General features: G+C 40.1%; 1 long non-coding RNA gene across 1 annotated transcript; it reads left to right on the forward strand.

Annotated features, from left to right (window-relative positions):
• Positions 1-7,471: 7,471 nt before the first annotated feature.
• LOC129572611 (uncharacterized) lies at positions 7,472-8,160 on the forward strand. Its single transcript, XR_008688467.1, has 2 exons — positions 7,472-7,798; positions 7,868-8,160. It is a non-coding gene; the product is annotated as an uncharacterized LOC129572611 (long non-coding RNA).
• The last annotated feature ends 239 nt before the right edge of the window (positions 8,161-8,399 follow it).

The following is an 8,399-nucleotide window of genomic DNA, read 5'->3' on the forward strand; positions in this document are numbered from 1 at the left end:
TGAAACTGAACGCAAGATCCTCCGTGAATTGATTGGCCAGCGTTCCACTTCGCATTCATTTAGCCAGGCAACACCTTTGTAATCCGCCGTCGGTGTAACAAAAAAAACAGCAAAGAGAATTTGGATCGGAATGCACCAGAAACAGAATGTACGATGAACACAATGCGAGTAAACAACAATTCCATCTCGTCGATTCGTGACCGACGGCAAAATTCCATTTCATCCAAAATTGCACAAAAATAATAAATGTTTTAAAATAAAGCAAATTTGCAAAATAACACCGAGCTGATCAATTGGACGCACGGAGGTTGACAGCTAATTGTTGTCGTTTCACACGTCTCGCAGTAGCCATGATGAAACGCGTGTGAGTGTGTGAGAGGGCAACCGAACGAGCACGGTCGTACGTGCACGCTGATTGGTGGAAACTGCAATAACGAAGGAGAATGCAAAAAACAACCATCGGAGGCTCGCTGTGATTGGTCGAAGCGGCCAGACAAGCAGCAAAGCGAACGAATGGATGGAGAACGCCTAACACTGCATAACATATTTCGATTTTTTTCAGAAAAAGTGTTTTTAGCAAAATTCGATTTTGAAATTTTGAGGTTTCGGAATTGAATTTTGTTCAGTTTTTCATGAAGAATTTTATGGTGGTTTCAGTTTTCATTTATGATGAGTCGTTTTGAAAAATTTGCCAGGTTAATAACGAAAATATGTTAATAATATGTTAATAAGATCGGTATCTTATTAACTAGCATTTTTGGGTTAATTTTTCAAAATGCTCAATCGAAGCTTCAAACTGAAACCACTACAAAATTCTTCGTGAGAAACTAAACAAAATTCGAATTTAAAACCCCAGAATTTCAAAATCGAATTTTGTTGAAAAACACTTTTTCTGAAAAAAATCGAAATATGTTAGGAAAACTATAAATACGAACATATACAGTACGCCCCCGCAAATTAGAAATGAAATGTCCCGAGACCATTTCCAATTTGCGGAGTTTTCTAATTTCTGAGGTTTTTTCAATTTCATCCAAAAACGGTGTATCAAATGAAAAACTGATAGGGGGAATGATTTGCTTAATTGAAAACGATATATTGAACACTGTTCAATCAAGTATTGTTTGTAAATACATGCTTATAAGCAGTTATTTTAGTGATTATAAATATATAGTAAGTCTGTTAGTTTATTTTACTGGATAAACTACTCCTCGGAACAAACCGAAATAAATGATGACCGGCTGTTTTTATTATATCATACGATAGTAAACAGAAAACGTTAGCATTCTATATACAATTTTGTATATGCAAATCGGTTTCGATTTGTTAATGATTGATGATTGACGCAGACAATATGGAACAGATTACTTCGTGAACTAATTTTTGACTTCATGGTAAACGTCGAAAATCTCAGTTGATCTGCTAATATAGTTATTCAACGAAATGGAAAAGACTTTCATTACGTTTTTTCATTAAAAATGAAGTAAATTTCCCTTTGTCTTGAATGAAATGATTCGGAAACCCCGTGAATTAGAAATGAACCCCGGAAATTAGAAATTTTCAAACCTGAAATTCATTTCTAATTTCTGAGGTTTTCTAATTCTCGGGTTTCTAATTTGCGGGGGTGCACTGTACACATGAAATGGGCTCCCAATGGAAAGCAATGTGATTGGTTCGCAGAAACACATGGAAACTTGACAGCTACAAAGTAAATGAGATTCAATCAATTTCGATAGCTTCCAACGCATGTGTACTTTGTTTTGCTTGCAATTTAGCTCGAACCACCGATAAAACCATAAAAATTAACGAGGAATTCAACACGAAAATCACGAATAGGGAAATCACAGTCGAACGTCCACGGAAATTGGGAAACGAGACGACTGATTCCGCCAAGAGTTGTTTTTCCACACCCAAAACCAAGAAAGCTTTTGTTTTTTTTTCATCGCAATTAAATCATAACCAGCCGCAATTCGGAGTTCGATCCAAGGAGTTGAGCTGGCACCGAGGAAGTGGAATAAAGGCGATTGTCACCGACATGAACGATAATTGCGCACCGACTGGGTTGGCTTTCCGCCGTGAATTAAATTGGTTACGCTTTCGAGAAGTACATTGCCAACTGAGCAAGTGCAACATTTAGGGTCCGTCGACGGTAAAATCAACCGAGAAGTGAAAATGGCGATGTAATTATTACAGAATCTAGTACCAAAGCTAGTTCAGCTCATGCGCATGACAGACAAGCCGAGCTGAAAGTGTGGGTAAATGGCGAGTGGCGTAATCCAATCGATGCCACCATGATGAACGAACAATCCGTGACAAAATCAACACGACAGTCAATGGAATTCTATGGCCGCGCTGGTCCTCATGTGGTAGCTGTCGGAGGCCACACGAACGATCGATTGAAGAATGGTGTAATACACACGATAATTACGATTACCACCGAGCGGTATATGAAAATGCGTTCGGTGAATTTCGACATCACGAACGGCGCAATCAATGCGAGAGGCACGAACGATCTCGCTGATACCTCGATTATCGTGGGTTTTTCCGCCGGAGCTAATTTTGCCGTCACAATCACCGACTACACAACCACTGACCAGCATGACACCGACGTATGGCGCTTCCGAGCAGGTCGCCAGCCCGGAATCCCAGCATTATGGGCGTACCACCGAAAGCGACATGACTTCAAATTGGAACGACGGTAAGAAGCAAAGCGATGGCGCCTGGCCCAGCAACCGCCGGCACCACCAATCGCCGCAGTGGTCGTTGAACCACCAAATGCACCCATCGCCGTAGCTCTAAGTGAGCCCATCGCCGGACCATCAAATCAAGTCGCTCCGCCGCCGCCGCCGCAACCAGAATCGTCGGCAATGCCTACAACCGAACAGCTCACCGCCGACGACTTCATGGATACCGAATCCGAAATATCCGCCGAAGCAGGTGGATAGGACCACAGCCTGAATGTTTTGCGACACAGCTCCACAGAAGGCGATGACGAAGCTACAGAGTGAGCCGCCGTGTATCAGAAAAGACAAATAGGAAAATTTGCTTCTCGATTACCGTGATTTTTTTCCCTGACGATTATTTTAAACTGCATTGTGAAATTCTCTGGCAACATTAAAAGAAGTGCCAAACCAATTTGTTGATTTTTTTTCAGTTAATTTTTGCTAGCTCAGAGTATGGGTTATTCAGATTTGATGAAGAAGTGAAAGTAGGATAGCTGTCGCATTTAGTTGACTTTTGGTCGATTAGAATAGGAAATGTGAATTTATTTCATTTTAGTGAATCCGTAAATTCAGTCTTAGGGGAGGGTGGTGAGCTGATAATAATTTTCATGCATAAAAATGATTTCATTCCACGCCAAAAGAACTGACAATCTGAATAAACAAATACTTCACCGACGGAAAATGCAATGCATTGTAGTTTTGACAGAATTGAGTTTGTTTGAATCATGAAATGTAAATATAACACGGTCGAGATGGAACGAACTTTGATGTAAGTTGCTTTGTACATGAGATGGAGACGGCAGAGAAATTATAAACGTAAGCCTAATAATCTGTGTTACCGACGCGATACCTCAATTCAAGTGCAATAATTTGGGCAAAAGTGAATTTGACAGCCGCCGTGTATGAAATGAAATGGATACCGCATGATAAACATTCATTAGCGAAGACACGAGCATACAACACATCCCCAGTGAAACAAGAAATCAAATCATCAAATTCAAATCAAATTGCCGGGGAAAAAGCACCCGAATTACCGAAGGAATTCCATTGAATTGAGGAATTGCCGTCGAAGAGCCATCCGCTATTGAATTTTTGCGAGAATTACCCCAAAGAGTGGCAGACTTAAACGTGAGTAATCCGATCGATTGACATAACCATGAAACTGATACATTTTGTATGAATCACAGTGCCGAGCACGAGGGGGCAAACTCACCGCCGTACGTACACATACGAGGAACAGTGCAATCACACGAGCACGCATGCCGTATATCGCTCCGTCGTACGAACACATGATGCAATCGCTTTGAGACACATATGTCACATGTCCTAAGCCAGACGTACGTCACACGCACACACGTCGTATCCAATACACGCCCATTGAGTGAATTTGAAGGAAAGGCTACTGAGAGCATAACCGAATGGACTGTGAGCCGGTCGACACCGGAGCTGCCGTCGAATAGTTCCTTCTGCCGCGAATCAAACTGAACCAACACACACAAATCAAAGGTTTGGTAGAAATAAGTGCCAACGTGAGCTCCAACTGAGCGTATTACCGTCGAATCGCAGTAAATCGACGACGATTGTGATTGCTCAATCAGACGCCACTTTACACCGCTGATTGAAGCAATTGGGCCGACAGCCAAGATATCCGTCGTACAGTATGGATCGGCCCCAACGTATTATTCCGACGAAGAGCATTCCGTCGATGATTTAGTTAAGCCAATTTAGTTTGTAGTCGAATCCATCTCAGACCGATTTGAGCATTGAGTAAAGTAACGTAAAAGTAAACAAGTTTTTTTATGTGAACCAATTCCGTCGCTCCGCTTTAACCTCAATATTTTTAGATTCTTCCAGCCGACAGTTATCGGAACTGTCGTGAGTATTTAAGAAACTGTAAAATTTTCTTTAGAGAAGATTTTCAGTTCAGGGTTTTGAGTCGAAAAAGTATGAATTGGTTAAGAGAGCGTATGATTTTGGTTTGGATATGGTATCTTTGAATGATGTGCGTGTGAAGGGCAGTGAAGGGTCAGTTAGAGGATTCGCTAGGGAATTACCGTGTGTATCTTTCAGGAGTGAAGAGTGGAAGAGCTAACTGGGGCGTCGGATTTCTAATTCATAGGAATTTGGAATCGTCGATTGTGTGTCATGGATTTGTGAATGAGAGAATGATGTGGATTTCAATTAAGATAGCCGGTGTAGTTTACCGTTTTGTGAGTGTGTATTCGCCATGTGATCCAATAATCCAATTCGCCATGTGAGGGTGTGAATGCGGAAATCATGAATGATTTTTATGCGGATTTGAATGATATTGTTTACCGTAAGGGGATTGAGAAGGTGATTGTGTTGGGGGATTTGAATGCAAGAGTCGGTAGAAATAATTTGAATTATGTGAATGTGTTAGGGAAGTTTGGCGAGGATATGGTTGCGAATGGTAACGGAAAGAGATTATTGGATTTTTGCCAGAGTTCGGGTTTGATAATTACTAATTCATTTTTTAAGCATAAGAAAATTCATATGTATTCGTGGGAAACCCTGGCCAGAATCAGAAATCTCTACTCGATTACGTGATTGTGGAGGATAGCTTGCGCAAGACAGTTCTAGATACGCGTGTGTATAGAAGCTTTGGCTTGGATTCTGATCACTTTTTGGTAGCAAGTAAGTTACGTATCACGAAGGGAGTGGCAAGTAGTTATCGGAAGCCAACCAATAGAGTGAAAGTTGAGAAGTTGAAAGATGCGAATGTTGCGAGAGAGTTTGTTAGAAAATTAGAAGAAAAATTAACGCAAGTGGAAATAAATGAAGCGACTGACATTGAGTATGAATGGAAACAAGCAAAATGAGCCTCCGACGTGGCCTGAAGCCAGACAAAAACGAAAAAGCAAAGAAGGACGTGAACGCCGAAGTCACCAGATTGATTGAAAATTTAGTACTCGAAATGACACGGTGTATCATTCTCGCGACTCTGAACATACATTGTTTCTTGAGCCACTTCGTTGCCACTGAATCTGACGAAGCCGTTGCCGCATTCTCTTGCCAGATAGATAATCGACAAGAACTTTTTTTGGACTTTTATCGCGGTGTTCAGTTCGTTGGGTCCGGTACAGATGGTGGATTCAAATTGTACGCTCCGTTGAGTGATATGTGTCGCAGATACAACGTCATTGCACCCAATCTGACCGGTTTTGGCAACATCGTTCAGTATGCGTTCCAGATGTACTTCACCAATTTCAAAAACAACATGTGGATGCATGCATACAAACGGATGAAGAAATATTGCAAAGTGTATCAACAGGACAAGAAGATCATTACGGACACACTGCACTATCTGTTTTACGAAAAGTCAGAGCGAACCCCGCACCCAAATACATCGAGAGGATCCGTACCGAGCTGCGTCTAATCAGATTTGGCGATGGAAAAGGCTACTTTATGAACATGAAAGAAGGCAACTTAAAATGGTTCAAATACGTTCCGTTGTTCATGCGCTTGCAACAGTGAGTGTACAATGAAATATTTACAAATATTTTTTACAACAAAATCGATCGTATGGAACCGATAGCAGTAACATTTTGAAATACTGATCAAATTGTTCACTTTTTTCCACTACAGATTCATTCGTGAAAATAATCGGCAGCGACGAGCTGAAATTCGACGAGGGGAACGCCCGACGCATCGAAAGATTAAGAATTTCACAGTGATCCCATCGTCACCTTTCAAACGGCATTACATCCGAATCGATCGTGATGCATTTCACTGTTTGCTGAAGGTTGAAAGAACGCCAAAGAACGAACATTGTGCTCAGGTTCAATTTGATAATGCTATCATAACGGATGGAGTGGCTGCATGCTTTCAAATGTTGCGCACAAAAGTTGTGTACGAAACCGACGAAGAAGAGCGTTTGAAGGATATTCAGCAGAAACTGCGAAGTGCACAGCAGGTGTATGGAATCGATCCCAGTCTTCGTTTGGTTTTGGGCGGTGTACGGCGCAATTATGATGGTACTGAAGACAATATTCGTTTGACAAATCGACAATATCATCGCCTTATTGGATACCACCAGCGCGAAAAAAGCGACGCGTATTGACCCGCCAAATCGATGAGCAAATGAAAAGTTACCGCGAAAGATTCGATGTTCGGCCAGGTCCACGCTCAACAGATTACAACGTGTACGCAGACCACATTCTTCGTCACTTCAATGCAAAATTCGACGCGTACACACAGTGTGAATACGCTCTGCAAGATCTGTTGCAATACATTGCAACCGAAAGAGAATTGGACAAACTCGCATCGCAATTGATTAATGGCAAACAAACGTTCGTCTTCGCCGGAGATGCAACGCTGCCTGGAAGTAGTTCGCTAGCCAAGGGCGTTGATTATGTTGAAGTGTTTTATCAATGGTTCAAAAATTTCAAAATTCTCGAAATTTCGATATTTGGACCATCCGTATAGGGTCCAGAGCTTCTGAAATTCAAAAATTAATAAACAGCAATGTTTTATAATCTTCCGATTTTTTTTGGTGCGCGAAACAGACCAATATCAACATTGGAGATGTTAATATTATAATATCAACTGTGCAACTGTAGAATGGTCGATATGTTCAAATTTATAGAGTTGTGAAGCAATTTAACGAAGAAGCTGAGTAAAGCACGTCTGTTTTCGCCAAAAAAAATTTTCCATTCGCCATTCTATTCTAAAATTAAATTTTGTTTCATACTTGAGTAATTAGCGACTTCCACGTGCCGTGTGTAGATCAAATAAACGCAAGTGTTTGTTGTTCAAATATTTAATTCCATGTGTTATCTCAAACGCATATAAATTAAACACAATCTTTTTTTCTTAAGCAGAGTCAACACATTTATATCTTTAGACAACACGCGTACTTTTCACTCATTTTTTAAAGGTATTTCAAGGTCTTCTGATTTGTATAAAAAAGCGGATTGCAGAAATACTGGCTAATTCAAAGTTGTGTGTTCAAGTGAAACTCATTAAAGCTAACCTTAAACTGATCAAAATGATGGTAAAAGTGATCTTCGTCTTAGTAGCAGTCCTATTGCTTCTTGCATTTGTCAACAACGTTTCAGGTAAGATTTGAATTCAAATTTGAATATGCGTCTTGGCAAAATTAGTTATTTATTTTTCGATTAATATAGGATATTGCATGGGAGCTAAAAACACCATTATGGAATGGTGCAGTGGTGGCGGCGAGGCAAACAATTGCAAACAATCGTGCAAAACTGCTGGCTACGGTAATGGATGCTGTGACCCCAGTAAGAAGTGTTTGTGCAACTACCTTTGAACAATATAAATATCACAAAAGATGATAAAGTTTTTACCTTGATTCTGTCAAATCTACATTCAATTGTTTTGTGAGAAATATTATTGTGAAACATTTTTTGATTCATTAAATAGAGAAATGATTACAGCGATAGCTCAACTTGTCGAACATGCATATCATTCCTGTTTATCTTTTTTTGCTTCATATATATTATTTACCTTTCTTAACTGCGTGATATGCTAGTTATCTCTCAGCCTAGGAAATATTGAACTGTTTTTTTCTTTCTTTCCAAAAGTGATATTTTCGTTGATATATGATATTGGAAGAGTTTTTTTTTCGAATGCTTTAAGTTTATTAAACTAACCTTTTCATATTGCAAGCGAATTAAGCAAAAATGACTTCGTTAT

The sequence above is a fragment of the Sitodiplosis mosellana genome, unplaced genomic scaffold (assembly GCF_009176505.1).
Source record: "Sitodiplosis mosellana isolate CC-2019 unplaced genomic scaffold, AAFC_SMos_1.0 Smas_scaffold_5280, whole genome shotgun sequence".
Classification (NCBI taxonomy): Eukaryota; Metazoa; Arthropoda; class Insecta; order Diptera; family Cecidomyiidae; genus Sitodiplosis; species Sitodiplosis mosellana.